Source organism: Adiantum capillus-veneris, chromosome 24 (genome assembly GCF_014529385.1).
Source record: "Adiantum capillus-veneris isolate H3 chromosome 24, ASM1452938v2, whole genome shotgun sequence".
NCBI classification, from domain to species: domain Eukaryota; kingdom Viridiplantae; phylum Streptophyta; class Polypodiopsida; order Polypodiales; family Pteridaceae; genus Adiantum; species Adiantum capillus-veneris.
Window position 1 is genome coordinate 47,921,073 of NC_140954.1, and position 20,713 is coordinate 47,941,785.

General features: G+C 41.8%; 1 pseudogene; it reads right to left on the reverse strand.

Moving 5' to 3' along the window:
- Window positions 1–210: 210 nt before the first annotated feature.
- On the reverse strand, window positions 211–2,659 carry LOC147426326 (uncharacterized; annotated as a pseudogene).
- Between the last annotated feature and the right edge of the window lie 18,054 nt (window positions 2,660–20,713).

Here is a 20,713-nt window from a genome sequence, read left to right on the forward strand (position 1 = left end):
CCCTACTACAACGCCACCTCTTCAAGCCATAACTGGCGGCCCTCCTATGATGACGCCCCTCGGCTCCGCTTTTTTTTTGCAACTGCATGGCCCTCTTGCCATCAAACTGGCCCTCCTCCATGCACTCGGCCTTCCATTCCACCTGTCAAGCTTCCCTGAAGCGCAGCTCATCGACTGCAACTCGCTATTTTTTTTTTATGTTAATAGCTTTTAAAAGCTTCGGGCTTAGCCCCTTTGCACATGCACTTGCAGGCTCCAATTTCCAATGCCCAAAAAAACACTGCCCTAGCACTTCATGTCAATGGAACTTCCTGAATAGTCTCTGAGCCACAAAATTATGACCTCCCCTTGCCTTTTGAATTGAACAAATCGCCATGGTTGTTGGAGGATGGCCTCGTGATCGAAAAATAGCACAACTGCCATGAGCATTGACCAATTCAAGCCGCCACTCCTTGTCATGATAAATGCCACATGTGACATACACATCAACTTAGGACTTGTTGAACCCTGCATCAAACAAATTCTCAAGCATCATGCCATCTGCTTGCAAACCTCCATGTAACGGCTTTTGAGCTCTCCTTGGGCCGACCAAAAGTGAGTGCACCATCATTGCCCACCCCCTCGTTGAGCATTCATGCTCAACCGCAGTATTATTAGGTAAACTAGTACTGCATAGAGAAAATGATATGACATAGCGACATAGACTGCATAAGAAATAGTGGCTATATAGATAGGATGGAAATAGAGAGAAAACCATCTGCTACTGCATACCCGCCAGGGTCAAATGGAAAGCTCACAGCTTCCCCAATCATAATGTAGGCTCCACCTGGATCAAAAACAAAACAATGGCTGTGGCCATCCACTTGTAAAACATGTACATCCAAGCCTTCCTTTGTACTTGTAGGCCAATAGACACGCCACCCTTCCAGTTCTTCATAACATGGAGCTTTGTCACCCTGCATCCACAAGCCTTCGTGCCAACCATAAACAAGCTTTCGACCATCTAAAGCATTGGTACCATAAGCAGCTATCATGTCACCTGTTAGAGAACTCTCCGTGGTATAGTCTTCTTCAAAAAAACCTCGCTAGTGACACAAAGACACCTGTAAAGCAACCTCCAATAACACATGTATCCATAGTAGCACATAAAATAGCAAGACCCTGCCATTTGCCTCCACCTGCTGCCTAGCCAAGCAAACGTGATCCCTTTGCAAACCTGTATTCAAACCCTTTGAAAATGGCTCCAAGGCCACCTTTTCATACTCAAGAGCATAACCTGCTCGAGCTTCAACCTGTTCAAATACCTCATCACCTACAAGGTTGGTGTCACCTTCCTCGCTGCATGGAGCCTCGCTCTCATAGGGTGCACCTCTATCATTTCCATAGAGTCATCTGCCGGAGCTAACTCTCCACGGCCACACACAAACTTTGGAACTTCAAAGCACCCCTCGACATGCTCACCAAGGCAAGGTTGCCCCACCCCTGCATAGACAAATCACTTCGACATACCCTTGTTTCTGCTTCTAGATCCTGCAAATCATCCTCGAAAACCTGCTCTTCAATCAAACTGGATGCACACCATACCTCTTCCTCCCATAAGGTCTCACCATCACAAGACATTTGACAGGGCTGCTCGACTAGAAGATTCACACAAGGTATAACACTATACTTCTCTTCGACCTTTAGCTGGCTAGCAGGCAACTCGCATACATTGTTCATCACTTCATCCACATAAATAACATCATAAGTCTCATACCTAGAAGACATGGATTCTGTCTCCCATGTAGCATCTGTATCCAAACTGCTGTTGGAGCTATGAGAACTGTCGGACTCCTCTTTTGCTCTTGCCGATCCCAGCACCTCTACTACCTTCCTCACTGCTAGCTCTGGAACTGACACCTCTTCTTTAAGATCTTCTATCACCTCATCCTCTTGAGGAAGCAAACTAGGTGGCACCCTAAACATACCTCTCTGCACCTTTTGAGACCTGGTTGGCACTTCTTCTACCTCTTCTACCCTAGCATCAACTTCACGTGCTTTGATCACATTCATATCAAGAAAAGAAAGGGCTTTTACCTCTTGATTCTCTTCAATATGTTTGGGCTTAGATCCACTGGCTACCATGATTGCTGACTGTAGGGATCCTGCCTCCATCTTCTTCTTCATCTTTCGACTCTTTGTTCTGGCGACTTTGACGGCTTCATCAAAGGTCCTTGGATCTTCATAGCCCACTCTCTCACGAACATAAGGATGCAAGCATGATAGAAACTTTTCCATCTTAAAGAATCCCGCATTGGTTGCTTGGGGTAGCAACCACAAAATCCCCCCAATAAGCTTCAAATTTATCAACAAAAGCATCGAAATTTACACTTACTTCCTGCTGCAAGCCTTTGAGCTTTTCATCTGCTTCCGAAGCCGACACCACCTTTTGATACCTTTGTAAGAATTGTTCACGAAATCCGAGCCAAGTCTGCTTGTGTGAATTTTCTAAGCCATCGAACCAAACTTTTGCTTTACCTCGCAACACCAAAGGGAGGATCCGGAGCTTTGCTTCATCACCTGGCATCTGCAATACTGCCTGCATAAATAGCTCAAAATCGGCAATCCAATCGTCTGCATCTTCATCTCCTTTAAACACTGGACCAAATTCCTGCTTCATCTTGACTCAAGAACACCTTGTTAGGAAGCAATCAGTGGGTCCTCAGTGGGGGCACCACAAGATGGCAAGGGGGAAATGGAAAAACCACCAACACACTTGGTGAATGCCTCTCTATAGCCTAGTGATTTGACACACCCCTATCCCCTAGTAAACACACACCATGATACACAATTTGCAAACGACTATTCCCCTTGCCCGCACCCAACCAACCCTAGCTGCACATAACCGCCTATAATCGGCTGCCAAGCATACAACCATGGTTCTCGACTATGACCCTTCAAAGCACCAAACATTGACATATAAGCAATCACGATAAGCAATCTCGACTCCTTCAAACACATCAAAATCACTACCCGACTCAAACTCTCCCATTAACTTTCATACTCAAGGCATGCACCATAATTATATAGGGGACACCCATCCAACTCATAGATGCCTGGAACTCGCACATATCACACACCCATAGACTTTGCCACCCTTGACACATATCATATCACGTGAGTATACAACTCCAAACAAGTGGGTACAACAAGTGGGTACGAGAAGAGAGAGAGAAAAAATATTCACACGAACACCAAAAACGTAAAGACTACGTCCATGCTGATGGAATTGGTTTCATTCAGAGAGTGTACAATGATGAATTTGCATAGAAACTGCTCCTTTAGTGTAGGATCCGATGAGACCTTCTCATGCCACCCTCGAGTCGGCCATGCCGTCATCATAGGCTTTCTTGCTTTCGCCTCTTACCAACACCTCCTTTTTTTGGCTTTGATCACGGCCACTTTCTTTGGTTTTTGCAGCATTCTTCACCTCGCACCATTCATGGCACTCCTTCCTCTGCCAAGCCCCTTGGCGACCTTCCCTGCATGGCCAACACCTGTATGGCAGGTTGCCCCCTCTGGCGATTCAAAAGCGGCTCTTTTTATGTAGTCAACCACCCCTCTTTGGCCTCCGTGTGCCTCCCACTGAATATGGCAGCCCCTGGTGGCCTCTCACAAGTCGACCCTCCTCCTAAAAGCAGCGCCTCCTCCTCCCTGTAGCGCCTCTACCATCAACTGGCGGCCCTCCTGTGATGACGCCCCTCGGCTCCGCTTTTTTTTTTGCAACTGCATGGCCCTCTTGCCATCAAACTGGCCCTCCTCCATGCACTTGGCCTTCCACCTATCAAGATTCCCTGTAGCGCAGCTTGTCGACTGCCACTCGCTATTTTTTTTATGTTAATAGCTTTAAAAAGCTTCGGGCTTAGTCCCCCTTGCACACACACTTGCAGGCTCCATTTTTCGATGCCCAAAAAAACGCTGCCCTGGCACTTCATGTCAATGGAACTTCCTAACAATAGTCTTGGAGCCGCAAAATTATGACCTCCCCTTGCCTTTTGAATTGAACAATTGGCCATGGTTGTTGGCGGATGGCCTCGTGATCGAGAATAGCACAATTGCCACGAGCATCGATTAATTCAAGCCGCCACTCCTTGTCATGATAAATGCCACATGTGACATACACATCAACTTAGGACTTGTTGAACCCTGCATCAAACAAATGCTCAAGCATCGTGCCATCTGCTTGCAAACCTCCATGTAACGGCTTTTGATCTCTCCTTGGGCCGACCAAAACTGGGTGCACCAACATGGAGAAGCAATTCATCATGGAGTTCTTCTGCTCCAAGAACCTCATTGAAGTGGCATGCAAGCTATGGAAATTCCAAATATATGGTGAAGGATACTCGCGTCACCAAGCTTTGGGTTTTACAAAATATTAGAGAGAAACTCTGGAGATTATTGTCGTATGCACTAGATAGGATATGCATCTGATCTTCAAAGTGGGGACCAAGCAAGGGAAATATCAATAGTGGTAGATCAAATTGAGTGACACACTAGGGTCGAGCATGCGAGAGATGCCCAAGGTCCCCATGAAGCAAATAGTTGTGAGGGGAGAAGATAGTGAGGGGCATAGGTTGGTTAGCACCTGTTAAGGGCTAGAGGAGCACACTACCTAGAGCAGCAATAAAATATTGAGCAACACTATGGTGTACGACAACTAACAGGTGAAGTGCAAGAGGAAAATGAATACTAGAAGAAAAGAGAATGGCACAAGAAGAAGCGAGTCTTATGCCCTCACAAGCATGACCAACCTGTGTCAATACCATCCACCCTACTCTCATGCATGTTTTGAGCTTCTTCCTATGGGCCTTGCCTCCCTTGTTTCCAGCTTAGTAGCCTCATACTCATAGCCCGACCTCATCCTCCTTAATCTCCGCATGACCTCCTTTATGACATTTGAGCTTGCGTGCCCTTGTTTGCTTATGTGAGTTACTCCCTTGTCTACTAGTAATGGTACAAGTCCAAATTCTCCTAAACCCTCCGTCACACTCGTCTCCAACTTTCACCCTCAAGAACAATGTCTCTTTTCTCTCTTTATTCACACAGCAAAGAGTATCACATGCTCCTTGTGCTTAGCCCTCTCAGTGGAACACTAAAGGAGCTCCCTCAGTGCATACTATTGTTCTCAATTTCTTGCCAACCTACCCATTTGGGCCTACCTCCCTTAAGTTGTGATTTGTCTTTATTGGTGAGCTTGCCACTACTTTGTAGTGTGGCTTGTGTATTGGTCACAACCATCTCCTTTCTTAGGTAGAATTAGAAGCCTTACCTTCCAAGGAAAGAATGTGAGGATCCATCAAAAACCTGCAAGGGTCTTGCCATAAAGTTTTTTTTTTCTCTTATTGTTTGAGGACAGATCGAACGGGCGGCCAACTGGTCGAAAGGTCAATTCCTTGAGTTGTAATGATGTCATGATAATTGTAAAGGTCCGTATGAGCCGGCCACTGGCCATTTAGAATGCCCTATGTATAAAGGTCAATAACTTTAATGCGAAAAAAAGGGCTTATCTTGAGAAGAAGAAAGAGCTCTACTGTATGTACGCTCAAGCTACGAGCTGCTCCACCTTGTAATCATCGCAACTTATGAATGGGTAATCAGTTTTTAATTTTGAAACTTGCATTGTGCTCCTCTTCCTTTGCTCTTTTATTCTAGTGTAAGCATTGTCAACTAAGCATCTGTGAGCTGTAAATGCAGATTTGAGTGCTTAAATCACTGTTTTTAGTCGTTTTGACCATAGGAGAGTGTTCCTAGACCATAGGGCAACCTTTGTGAACTGACTTGTTGCAGTTTTCAGGACCTTTTTTATGATGGATTGTGATTTTGGTACCTTGTTGGATTGCAACCAGACTTGGTAGGATAGTGCCCCTAGATGTCCTTGACCTCCTCCTAAAGTTCCGTTGCATTTCAAGTCCGTTCGAGTGCCGAAATGGCGTGATGACCTAGAGCTGAGAGAAAGGACATAGGCAGATTTCCCTGATCATTGAGTGTTGGTTTGCTTGTAAAGTTGGTGTGTTTTCTTATTAAGGTTCACTTCATAAGATTGACGATCTCATAGAGTCTATGTGCCCCATCCGAGTCACTTTCCCTGAGTATTGATATTATGTTAGTGCCAAAAAGCTATACTGCAGCCGTCCGTCGTAGCGACCCGCTAACATTGGTGTCGTTGTCGAGGATATGATCCTTAGATGGTGAGTGACCTGGTACGTATTTAGAGCGTTCTTTTTTGAAGATTTGTCTTTCATTCCATTTACACTTTAGCAGTGAAGTAGCTAGACACAGGGTTCAGTGCTTGATAGAGTCTAGAAGTCGAGGACTTGGTAGATCTATTCTTGAGAAGTAAAGAGGGTTGTGAGTGAGATAGCCAAAAGCATTTCATTCTCCGATTTTCTCTATGCTTTCAGAGTGTTGTTCCATCTTCCGTTTTGACTTTATTTTGTACCATTCAGTTAGTTTTTGTTTCATGTTTCATTTCAGTACTTAGGAGTAGCGTAAGTAGAAACTACCACCATCAAATTTGGGCTAAAAGATTGAGGGGGGAAAGGTTGAAAACCATATTTTGACTGGAATGACCATAACTCTGAAATTATGAAAATTTGATGGTAGGGACCTCAAATGTGATCCAAATTAAAAAAGTTGTGGATCAAGGCATCAGCAGACTCTCTAGAAGCAATCTGGAAAGTTTGGCCAGATTCTGTGGAGGAACATGGATCGCGATCCATGTACCCCATAGACCATTTTTGGTGAAAAGTGATCAATGACACAGTGGGAAACTGCTCTGATCAAGTTTGCTTGAAAGAAAAACTCAAAAATCACATCAGAATTGACTGTTAGAACAAAAACAACAAAAACAAGGATTCATACACAAAATTGAGCAAATCTTGAGATTTTGGGATCCAAATTCAAAAAGGGGTGAGATTTGGCTTCTATAAGGCAGAGAGAACAGAACAAAGTTCATAAAAAAATGATGCCAAACATGGATCACGATCCATGTACCTATTTGGCATTTGGGGTTGATATTTGACAAGTACATCCCTGATAAGTAGTGGAACAAGTTTGCCAAAAGGGACCATAGCAAAAAATTGCAAAAAGTTGATCAAAACACCAAAATTCTACTAGATAGCCAAAAACCGCAGGACAGACAGAAGAACTTGCTTTTGAATGACAAAAACTAGTCCAAATCCAAAACTTTTGATACCATAGCATCCAGTAAATATGGTGATTCCAATGGTACCAAGAAATGTCAGTTTGGCTTCCAAACATGGATTGTGATCCATGTATCTCATTAAAAAACTTTTAAAAATTTTGGCTGAGAATTGAGGAGTAGGTAGCTCGGTACCATTTGGAACAACTTTCCCAAAAGAACCATATGCAAAAAAGTTGTAAAAAGTGGTCAAAAGAGCCAAAAACAGAACATTCTCTAAACTGTCAAGCAGACTGTAGAAGTCAGTTTTGCTAGGGAAAAACTGATCCAAATTCAAAACAAAAATTGTGAGCAGTCTACAAATATCATAAGCTGTCAGCACACCAAAAATTCAAGTCCAAAAGTGGTGGAACATGGATCGCGATCCATGTACCTATGAGAAATATATGGAAAAAAACTTTTCAAGCCTGTAGCCGAGACCATTGTGAACAAAAGTCCCAGAGAAATTTGGTCAAAAAAGTCCAAAAGACTCATCAAAAGTGCCATAAACTGTTCAAGGTGAAAACCCTAAAACAGACCTAAGGATTGACTTTTGCCTGACCTAAAGTGATCCAAATCACATAAAAACCATATAGCAGGGATCAGGAGACCAAGGATAAGCTGTATGTCAAGTCTCATTACTATCTGACACATAGGTACATGGATCGTGATCCATGTTCCTTTGTCAAAGACTGATACCAAACTTTCACCATAGCTAAAGGACATAACAAGGAATCTAGTGATCTTTTCAAAAGTGAATTTGGATATCAAAAACCAAACCAAAAGCCCAGAATTGCCAAGCATTCTAACAAAGTGACAAAATTGACCTAACTTTCAGAGATCCATTCTAAAAAAAAATTGATACCATAGAACCTCCTAATCATGTTGATTTTGATGGTACCAACAGAAGTCAATTTGGGCTCCAAACATGGATCACGATCCATGCACCCATAATGACAGCTTGACCTAAAAATTTCCAGATCAGTAGTGCATACATAAAGAAACATATCCCCGAGTCCAATTTTGAAAAAAATTGAGCAAAATTGGGTCAAAAGGGAGCAAAACAAGTGACAGACTAAACAGGTGGCAGGCCTAGTGCTGGCCATTTGACCTATCAAACCAAGTCCAAATCCAAAAAGATTTGAGATTTAGCTTGTAGACATAGAGTGCAACAAGCTCCCAAGAGGACAAGTTCATATATGGTTGAACATGGATCTCGATCCATATACCTCAACCTCAAAATTTGCTGAAAATTGGTATATAGCCTGCTTATGACCTTGTCTACACACAGTAAAAATTTGGAGAAAAAAAATTGACAGGGAACATGGATCGTGATCCATGTACCTCAACATAGTGGGTGTATCTGACTTGGTGATCTTGTAGACATATTTGAGAGCATCCCAAATCTCAAGTTTCAGCTAAAAATACCTTCGGGAGGCCAAGATATAAGCCAAAGTTCCTGGAACTGTTTTGAGTGTTGTTTCAAGTGCAGTTGTTCCTGGAACTATTTTGAGCGTTGTTTCACTAAAATTGCACTAACTTTTGATAGACAACTCCAAATTGAGTTAGGTATAGTCAGGAAGGAAGCTTGAGGGCAATAGCACACACCTAGTTTTAGAGTTGAGTTTTTTCTGGTTTCCTAAATCCAAACTTTTAGGGTACCCCAAGACCAGTTTCGAGAGACCAAAAAGTCACAAATTCTTGACCTTTTAGAGACCTTACCAAGGACAAAAAGGGATAAGTTGCACTAAGCCAAAGTGGGCTTCTAAGAGACTACCTTGAGAATCTTGAGTGAGCCTTGACCATGACAAATCATCCACCACCAGGGTTTTCTACTCCACTCACAGACATGAAAAATGCTGCAATGTCGACAACAGGGGGATTGGGAGAATGAGGAGAGGCATCCTTTGATCAACAAACCAAATGTGAGATTCATCAAAGCCAATGAATCCATGAGAGTGCTTACATACTACGCTCATGAGGGCTTGTATAGGTTCACAAATGGAGATCCATATATCTTCTACAAGTGTGTAGAACCCTATGCTGGAAAGTTGACCACCCATAAGAACCTCTATGCATTCACATACACAGATGACCACGGAGTGCAATTTTTAATTGTAGATAAGTATGGACGTGGGTACAAACTTGTTGATCCGATTGGCTTAGAATGATACACATACAAGGGTACTCCAATCTCTACCTACTTTTAGTCAAAATTGATACCATATGACATATCGAGAGGATTCCACCGGGATTTTCTCCAAGACGAGAGGAGAGAGCGACAGACATCTTTCCACAAGACCATAGATTGGTTAGATTAGTGACTGAACCACAATGATTAAGACCATATCAAGTGGCTCAATGTGTCAAGACAAAATACGATGGGTCGAGGGATCCATATGCTCATGTCTCTCTCTTCAAACAAGTTTTGAGAGCTGAAAAGATTGCAAATTTTCATACTCAGTATGAAGGATTTGGGTTGACATTGGAAGGAACAACCTTGACTTGGTTCCAACCACTAAGTAGAGATGATTTTCTGAACATAGGAGAACTCTTACAAGAGTTTGTATAGGAGTTCTCAAAAAGGGGAATCAAGCACAACATAGTGTCACACATCTACGCTTTCAAACAAAAAAAGGATGAAAAAGTGAATGAAGCTCTGCTTCGCTTCAAACAATACATCAAGAGATGTCCTACACGAGAGCTACCGCAAGATGAGAGGCTATCAATTCTCTTCATAGAGGGCTTGAGGAATGAAACTCTCAAAAAGGACCTACATCTTAAAGGATGCATGACGTTTGAGCAAGTCGCTAGAGAAGCTCTATATTTAGTTGACAATTGCAAGGCCTACGGAGAGGTGAGTGAAGATACAAAAAACACGACCAGTAGTGTCTCATCTCCAAAGAGCTAGTCAACACCAGAGAGAGATGTTCAAACTCCTTGGAATCAATCATTGATCAAGTGGTTGAGGGAGTGATTAGAAGAATAAACCAAGGATACATACAAAACCTAAATGTGTGACAACCTCAATTGAAAAGATGTAATACTTGTGGAGAGTATCATATCACTCCATGGTGTACAACTCAGCCAAATCCACAACATGTGCTAGGGCAACAACCACATATTTTGAATGATGGGAGAGTGATAGTCAACTACGGTCAACCAATGCATGTGCCACAACCCATGAGAAATCAGTACTCCATGGATGCAAATACGCTCATGTTCATAGCCAATCATCAGGAGTATGGTTCAAAGAACATTCTTACCAGACAAGAACAACCATTGACTGTATCACCAGCTATGAAATAAGAAGGTACATGCTATGAGTGTGGAGGTGAACATTGGGCACGAAGTTGTCCAAACAAGGATCCACAAATAGAATCATTTGTATTCTGTGAATGTTGTGGGATAGACCATCTACGCCAACACTGTGCTAAAAATCCAAACTACCTAGGGAAAGCAACAATGAACGTTGTAGGCATAAATCCTTCTTCAAGTGGATTCAAGGTAGAACCCACCATTCCTTTAAACATGATGACTCGAGCTCAAGCTCAAGAAGCTGCCAAAAACAAACCAGCTGAAGAAGCCACATTGCCTGTTCAAATAGAAATTGAGAACATATCGGTAAGAACCTTTGGAAGAAGATCATGGAAAGGCAAACGAGACAAAATAAAAGCGAAGAGGCTGAAGGAGAAAGCAGCTTTGGAAACTGAACTGAATCAAACAAAAGAGTAGCTTAGACATAAGCAAGAAAGCAAGAAAAATGTAAAGGGACCCAAAGAGTCAAAGACTAACTCAAGAGGTTCAGTCTTGGTCGACAAAGTATTTGAACCTTTGGATGCGATCTTGAAAGCTTATGATGCTAGGTTAAAGACCAACCAAACCCAGGAGAATAGATGGCTAACGTATCCTCATCCAAGGTATGAAAAGAGAGGTTGCAAATGTGCAAGGAGCTCATCCAAAAGACCCAAGCTCTTATGGAACCACATGTTCCAGATGCTCCAAAAACGGAGGTGCTAGTCCGTGAAAAATTTCAAGAAATGGAAAGTCAAGTTATTGTAAACAAAGACCAGGAAGAGCTAGGAGTTGAGGCACCCTTAGATAGAAGGGAAGTAGCCAATACCACAGATGGTGTGGGCTCACAAGCAGTGATGCCAATTCCAGAGGTAGAAGAACCATGGCCACAATCCTTGTGAGAATCAATCAAAAACCAAAAAGATGGTAGGGCTACTTTAAAGTCAGCACCTATACCTGAGACAAACATGGATCATAATTTTTTCCCAGGGGATATAAGATCTCTACACAGGGATGTCGAGTCTATCGCATTTGAAGAGAGTAAACCATGATCTCTAAAGACTTTGCAATCTTTCATAGAACTCGAAACAAAATTGGATGTTAAAATGGTACCTTCTCAGTGGAAAGCCACACCAAAAATGATGGATACCAAGAGCTTGCATGAATTGATGTCTTCTCCTATACAATGCACCCTTTATCTCTCAGAGCTATTAAAAATTAGACCGCATCTAAGGGGCCAAATGGGCAAACACTTGGAAAAGATGGGGTTGAAAGTCCCTTCACATGACCAACTTGCTGACAAAAACATAGATAAAAACATAGATGACACCATGCCTAAGAAACCACAGACAAAGCCAGTACCAGTAAATAAGGTGGGTGACTACTGTGAAGGAGAAGAAGAAAACACTACCTTACCACTTGAGTACAAAGGCGTAAAGACGGTTGCTATATTAGATAGTGCGACATGAATTGCCATTGCAACCAAAGAAATATGAAAAAAAATGGGGAAAAAGCCTGCTCTTACGAAACCTCGAATGAGACTGCAATTAGCGGATGGATACGTGGAGAAACCGATAGGAATATTAGAATAAATCATTGTATCCTCGTGTGGTATAGAGTATGAGCACACCTTTGCCATAATGAATTTCGATGAGAGCAGCAACTTTGTTCTCATATTGGGCAGACCATTCATGCGTTAGCTCAAAATGGTACAAGACTGGGGCTATGACTATATCTACTTGAGACACAAAGAGGTCACAACAAAAATCAGTGTCAAAGATCAATAGTTATAGAGATGTAGAACGAATCCCGAGGGAAGAATTAAACTCCACAACTAATTTCAAAAGGATCCTGGAGCAACAAAGAATCTAATGACTTATGTAACGTGGATCATGGTGGGAAAGCCACCAATCACCGAGCTAGAGGAGATCATGTATACAAGTTCAAAAATGTCGATTCCTAGCTTTGGAGTGGCAGAAGCTATACTCAAGTTGAATATCAAAGAGTATAAGGATACTTTCCACATAATCGACTTCCATCACATCAAGGAGAGTCTGATCCTGACAGAAAGCTGGAGGAACATCTTCTTTCAACCACAAGGAAAATCTTCAGCAACAACACCATCAAAAACCCCAAAAGCACCTCAAGTCAATGCAGAAAAGGAGCAACCAAGCATAGCAGAAAAAGGTAAATCTAAGGTAAAATTTGAAGTAAATCAACCTCGAAAGACGACTTTACCTTCAACTAGCCTACATCAAACTTCCAACGAAGCTTCTACATCAAGAGCCAAACCATCAACAATGCAATGGAAACCAAAGCACAAAGTCTACCAACCAAAGTTTCCATCACAAAGAAGCATCCAAAAGAAGCCAAAGAAAGTCAACCAAGTGTTGGTATCCAAAGAGCACATCAAAGTCAAAGACCCAGTTTGGATACATGAAGCACAAGTTGAACCTTAGTAACAACAAAAGGTGACAGGGTGGGTAGCATCAAATAAGTCAATCACAGCTCAGGGCCACTTCCAAGGAAACACTAATGTTTGGGCCAAAAAGACTAAAGTAACAGCCTGGATCTACTCACCTCAACCAACGAGTTCTACAAAGAACAAGACGTGCTATCAACGGAAGACAAAAAACTCAGGCAAGCAAAAGAACAACAGCAAAAGGCAAACAAAAAGACCTTCCAAGCGGGCAATGCGAAAAGAATGGGTACTGAAGTCAAACCTTAGCCAAGATACCCAACAAACATAGATGAAGCAGCGACAAATGATTCCAATTAAGCTACTCAAAGCACAAAGATTCTATGAAGGTTACACTCAAATATGGTTATCGAAAGTTGTAGCTCAATCTGGAACAACCAAGAGAAATCAGGCAGCACAAGCTTTCATCCAAAAGCAAGCAAAGACAACCAACACCCACCAACATAAGCCAAATGCAACCAAGGCTGATGTAATCTACAGATGGATACCTTGTCATCAATTACAAAATCAAGGCTTCTACAACATAAACAATCAATTATGGATATCAAATCCTAGTGTCCATCAAGTCATCGAGAAAAAGAAGCAAATGCGTCACACAAGGACCAAAGACAAGGTGGGTTCCAAAATTTCTCGTGGAAACTCAATCACAGAGAACCCACATATCTCGACAACTTCTTCTGATGGGAGATAAAGCAAAAACTACATCAGTCTCTACAACAGCTGAAGGACTTGTTCCACAAAGCAGCGTGAACATGCGAAAGCAAGTCAAGAGGAGCCAAAATATGCCAACCTACTCGACAAATGGTGGCATCCGAAGACCAACACAATGGAAAAGGCCTAAATTTCTACAACTTATGGAACTGGGTTTCTGGGCTTGAACAAGTAAGTCCAAGTCGCCATTAAAAATACATGGCATAAAAGTCAGAGTTGGGCATCTAAGCCACTGAATGAGCGAGGCGTTAGTCCCAAAACTTCATGTAATATTCTATGTGGTCTAAGCGTCTTAGTTATTCTAGGTACTGCTCAAGCTAGAAGAGTTGAGCATAATTACGTTGTGTCACTCATACTGGTGTAGGTGGGCATAAGAGTCGAAGTCATTGTAGTATAGTGGTAAGTGAAGGAGGAAGTCCAAAAGACACTCACGCACTCAGCACAGTGAGGTACGAGTGGACAAGCTTCTACATCAAAAACCCTTTTTGGAAACGTGGAAGCTATTGAGACATCCTTTGATGTCACATATGCTACATTTATTCTTTGAAGCACCCATCAACTCTATCTCTTACAGTGCATGCTTTTGTTTGAAAATTTCTCATAAACATATAGAGTGTCCCATAATTGGCACTTGCATTAGGCATTCTTCCTTTGTTTCTCCGAAGCACTCACCTTGCATGACAGGTACTTCAAGACCAATTGTTCAACTCAAATAAGAGCGTATACCAAAGGCACTTTTTTCCCACCAGGTTTTTCCCTTTGGTCATCCAGGTTTTAGACCCCAATCTATAATCACATCATCTTCTTGTATATATATTCCTTCTACATCAGCAATAAAGAATGGCTACCCAAATCAATCTACAACGACTTGGAGCAAACACTGTAGGTCTCCATATGTTTATCAAGAGCATATTTTATCTTCAAGGGCAATAACAAAGCTCAATAAAAAAAATGGCAAGTCAAAGAATGGCCTACAACGACAAGCAATGACGAATTCCGCAAGCGAGTCATCAACAACAATCATACATAGCTCGCACAGTGCTTCAACATTGGCTACCCATTGTGGAAAACTCAAATTCGAGTGGACCTTGAAAGCCAATCCATCATAAATTCCATGCCCCAAAGAGGATCATTTCTACAAGCTCAGACACATCCACATCCATCTTCACAGCGGCGAAGACTGGCAACAAAGAGGAGAAGGCACAACAAGAAGATAAGTTGCCTGAACAATCAAGCTCAAATCACGTATCAACATGGAAGATATGAATCACTCAAGGAAGGGGGGAGCGTCATCAACAACAAAGCACTTCCCAAGCTGAAGTCCAACTTTGAAGACAAAGCTGAAGACAACCCTATGACAAGACTGCACAAGGTCGTGTCAAGGGACGACACAAATTAGGAAGGGGGGAATGTTTGAAGACTGATGGTGTAGTGATACTCTATGTAAATCCTAATTCTAGAGTAGCAGGTCAATTCCTTGAGTTGTAATGATATCATGATAATTGTAAAGGTCCGTATCAGTCGGCCACTAGCCATTTAGAATGCCCTAGGTATAAAGGTCAATAACTTTAATGTGAAAAAAAGGGCTTATCTTGAGAAGAAGAAAGAGCTCTGTTGTACGTACGCTCAAGTTACGAGCTGCTCCACCTTATAATCATTGCAACTAATGAATGGGTAATCAATTTTCAATTCCGAAACTTGCATTCTGTTCCTCTTCCTTTGCTCTTTCATTCTAGTGTAAGCATTGTCAATTTTGATGTGGTTGGTGACTACGTGTCTGTGAGCTGTAAATGCGAATTTGAGTGCTTAAATCACCGTTTTTAGTCGTTTTGGCCATAGGAGAGTGTTCCTAGACCATAGGGCGACCTTTCTTTACTGATCTATTGCAGTTTTCAGGACCTTTTTCATGATGGATCGTGATTTTGGTACCTTGTTAGATTGCAACCAGACTTGGTAGGATAGTGCCCCTAGTTGTCCTTGACCTCTTCCTAAAGTTCCGTTGCATTTCGAGTCCGTTCAAGTGTCGAAATGGTGTGATGACCTAGAGCTGAGAGAAAGGACATAGGCAGATTTTCCTAATCATTGAGTGTTGGTTTGCGTGTAGAGTTGGTGTGTTTTCTTGTTAAGGTTCAGTTCGTGAGATTGACGATCTCATAGAGTCTCCGTGCCCCATCCGAGTCACTTTCCCTGAGTATTGACATTATGTTAGTGCCAGAAAGCTATGCTGCAGACATCTGTCACGGCAACCCGCTAACATTGGGGACGGACGTCTGCACCATAGCTTTCTGGCACTAACATAATGTCAATACTCAGGGAAAGTGACTCGAATGGGGCACGGAGACTCTATGAGATCGTCAATCTCAAGAAGTGAACCTAAACAAGCAAACACAACAACTCTATAAGCAAACCAACACTCAATGATCATGGAAATTTGCCTATGTCCTTTCTCACAGCTCTAGGTCATCATGCCATTTTGGCACTCGAACGGACTCGAAATGCAACGAAACTTCAGAAGGAGGTCTAGGACACCTAGAGGCACTATCCTAGCAAGTTGGTCGCAATCCGCCAAGGTACCAAAATCACGATCCATCATAAAAGTTCATGAAAACTACAATAGATCATGCCAGAAACGTTATCCTATGGTCTAAGAATGCTCTCCTATGGTCAAAACGACTAAAAACAGTGATTTAAGCACTCAAATCTGCAATTATAGCTCACAGACACGTAGTCGCGAACCACAACAAAACTAACAATTCTTACACTTAATTGAAAGGGCAAAGAAAGAGGAACACAATGCAAGTTTCGGAATTGAAAATTGATTACCCATTCATTAACTGTGGTGACTACAAGTTGGAGCAGCTCGTAGCTTGAGCGTACGTTTTTAGAGCTCCTTCTTCTTCTTAAAGATAAGCCTTTTTTCACATTAAAGTTATTGACCTTTATACCTAGGGCATTCTAAATGGCTAGTGGCCGGCTGATACGGACCTTTACAATTATCATGACATCATACAACTCAAGGAATTGACCTGCTACTCTGGAATTAGGATTTACACAGAGTATCACTACACTAGCTCAGCAAAATAATAAACTATAAATGTGGTGTTCGGCTACGTGTTCGACCAGTTGGGCCCCCGTTTGATCTGTCCTCAAACACTTATTTTGGCAAGGAGATGGCCTAAGATTGAGGAGTTGAAGATGTTCACATCAAGGGTTTTGGCTCCTAATGAGAGCTTGAGCAAGATATGGGTGGATTTGAAAATAGATATAATGTGAGCAAAGGGATCTTCTTGTGTCTGTGTGTGTAGATGAGTGCTTGGTGATGATATGAGGTGGGCAAAGGGATGTCCTCTTGTGTGTGTGTGTGTGTGTGTGTGTGTGTGTGTGTAAAGAAATGTCTGGTGGCAGGTATTTAGTAGCAATGGAGAGGACTATAGTAGTGCCTCGCTAATAGCACTTTCAAATAAGTTTTATAATGATTCTTTTGTATAGGCTAAACCATGATTATTCACTTGTTCTATTATATTTTTTTAATTATAAAAGAGAATTTTACTCAATGCGTTTATGGGACATTGCATCAACTATTGCATGGCAAGGACAACACAATTTAGCTAGGTTACATGAGGCGTGTGACTATGCCCATACGAGTAGGCCATGCTTTGGAATAACAATGTGGGTATGGATTTTCTCATATCATCCACAAAGATAGATAGTACTCTTCTTGATGATACTTGGAATGTGAGGATGTTCGTGTTTTGATTATTCATGCCTAACCTCATGGACATCCTTACAGTCTCCTTCCCACTATTATGCCTATAAGAGAGAGATTGAGAACCTAGAATTTACTTAAGAGCTACCATCAACAACTCAATCTCTTTGAGACCATCGAAAAACTGTTTTCTTGAGTGTATGCTAAAGAGAAAAAAAACTAGGTAGTGGTAGGAAATGGCGGTTCTATCTAATGGAGTCAGTTTTAAGGCACGAGGAAGGTCATTCTGGTATGAAGATGGCATCAATTTTGGAGAGCCTCGTGAAGTTGGATAATCTCCACGATCCTCTTAATAATCAACAAAATAAAAATTCATCTAGTGAACTCAAGCTAATAAAAAAGTAGGGAGTTGAATGATGACTCGTTGCATCTACCTCGGTGATTATTCTACCGTCTATTGATTTCGTCCAATTCAACCATGATTCTCATGACACAATTGAGGTGTGGCTTACCATGTGGCCCAAAGATAAGTGGAGAGGATTGTGAATGTTCCTCAAAGAGACTAAGGTAAGGGGGCCAACACTATGACAACCCGCAATCGTAGCCATAATAAACTATTGTAGTAAGTCACTTTGCCAAGTGCTACATGAGTGATATGCAAGCGTGTTGTTATGATGGTGCTCTTCAATAGGCGAGGATTAGAGTTCTAATCTAATTTAGGATTGGCCCCTTGATGCCATGTTACTCTTTTAAAAAGGTATTGTTATCGCACACCATTGACGAATCAAAAAAAGTGTACGATATTTTTTGTATACATTAAAACAAAGTTTGTGAAGAAGATGAAGTTGGAAAAATGTGATGTATATAGTGGGAGCTAAGTCCACAAATAATCATGGAATATAACTAGCCCCTCTACCTTAGATAATGAGTCCATACCAAGGCTTGGGTCTTATGTAAAGACTCGAGAGTAAAAAATTCTCCAAGATGCAAAAGTCTTAGTATTTAAAAGGTTGTGGGAGCGAGAGCAGGTTGTGGCGTCTTCCTGTCTGCGCACATATCATGTCCTCACCCAACATTTCAACAGGGAAGCTCGTGTCCTCACCTTGACGATCCGCTTCGCTTCAAAAGTAGCGATACTTATGCACCTGCCAAACTTGCTTTCCCTATCAGACAGGCTAGTCAGGTTTACAGTTTTATATTCTCTCAACACTAAGGATGTGTAGAAATAAAAACCCCAGGCACATGGACTTCTCTTTATTTCACCTTGCTCTCTTCTTTACGGCAACACTTACCCAATCCTTTATGTCTTCCCTTGCTCTGCTTTGTATAGAAATTAACTAAAAACCTGCAATTACTCAAATGGTTCATTTTTTGTTTTTTTGCCATGCTGACACTCGGTGTGAGAACAAGCCCTTTTTATCCTTACAGTAATAAAAGAAAAAGATTTTTAAAGGCTTCAGAAAAAAATATCCTATCTCTGCTCGCTATTTCGTTTGTTTACACTGAAACATGGGTTGCTCAACCTTCTCTCCTTGCAGACGTGCTTTGCTCTATGAGAATAGAAATTATGCTTGCACTTTTGGAAGAATAGAATTTATGCTTGCACTTTTGGAAGCCGGTGGCACATGCCGGAGGATCTGCAGGTTCAGAGGGGGTGAATGTAGTGACGCTTTGCATCGATTGAAGAAAAGCAAGAACATAATAGGATTTTTTAAAGGTTTTTTTACAAAAGAATGTTGTTTCAAATGTGGTGATTGCCGGTGTGGCCAATATGGTAGTGGAAAGAAATATTTTAATTGTTTTAATGGAGCATCGGACAAAAAAAATGTGCTTTGCTAAGCTTTGTTGTCCTTGACAAGGAAAAGATGTTTTTTGGTCATCGCCAATAGATGGGAAGATGAGCTCGACAATCAACAACGCTTTGACCGATTTTTAGGTCAAATGGGGTGCACTTTAGAGAGCATAAGAAGTTTATTTTTTTGAGGAGCCTATTGTGTATGACGGGGTTTCTTCGAGTACATTGCTTGTGGGAATGTGCTTGGCAAAGCTGTGATATATATGTATAATAAATGCAGTGTTTTGGAGTATTTTGGTTGATGTTTATGTTGAATGCGATGGGCATTCTCTTTGAAATGTCATCACTTCAAGCCCAATGTTGACCTCTTACGAAAGCACAAAAGGTTCTTGATGGGAATTCTCTTTGGAATGTCTTCACTTCGAGCACATTGATTGTGGTGTAAGACTAACACAATTGCAGTAAGGAAGGTCTTTCTTTAATGCATTTACCCAAGCTTGCAATTTGAAGGCCATTGGCCGTTGGCCGCCATATAGTGACAGTCCAAGAAAAAATTTGGTCATCCATGGTTAAAATAGGAAAAGGCAGCAGAGTATGTGCTCTTGATTCTAAAAATACCTTCATTAAGGAGAATCTAAGTGAGATCTCGTCTGCCAACGACAAAATAACACCTGAAAGGAGTGGGCTGTTGCGAAGTAATTGACAAGGACACCCAGTTGTTGGCAAAGAAGGAGACTAGCAGGCACCTCACGAGCACTATAAGGCAAAGATCATCGCCACGGGATTGTGCAGCAAGAAGGAGATGATCTTTTTTCTACATCATAACTTAAACACTGTCGACAATATGGTAACCCTTCCTACGTTCGACTTAGTTTTCTACATGTATTCACCTAAAACTTGTTCATGATCACAAGAAAGAACTCGAGTAGGGGAACCAATTGTTTTAAATCAAGAGCTTACTATTTAGGAAAATAGAGTTTGAAGGCCATTGGCCATTGACTGCCCATATAGTGACGGTCCAAGGCAAAATTTGGTCGTCCATGGTTAAAATAGGAAAAAACAGCGAGTATGTGCCCTCGATTCTAAAAAATACCTTCATTAAGGAGAATCTAAGTGAGATCTCGTCTGCCAACACGACGAAATAACACCTGAAAGGAGTGGGGTATCGCGAGGTAACTGACAGGGGCACCCAGTTGTCGACGAAGAAGGAGGTTAGCAGGCACCTCACGAGCACTGCAACTCGAAGACCACGGACGCGGGATTGTGCAGCAAGAAGGAGATGATCTTTTTTCTATATCATAACTTAAACACCGTCGACAGTATGGTAACCCTTCCTATGTTCGACTTAGTTTGCTATATGTATTCACCTAAACCTTGTTCATGATCACACGAAAGGACTCAAGTAGGGGAACCAATCGTTTTAATGCTTACTCTTTAGAAAAATAGCAAGCGTTGGCGAATCCCGCAGGGCTGACGAGCGGCATCCGTAGGAGAAGAAAAGTGAGCGGT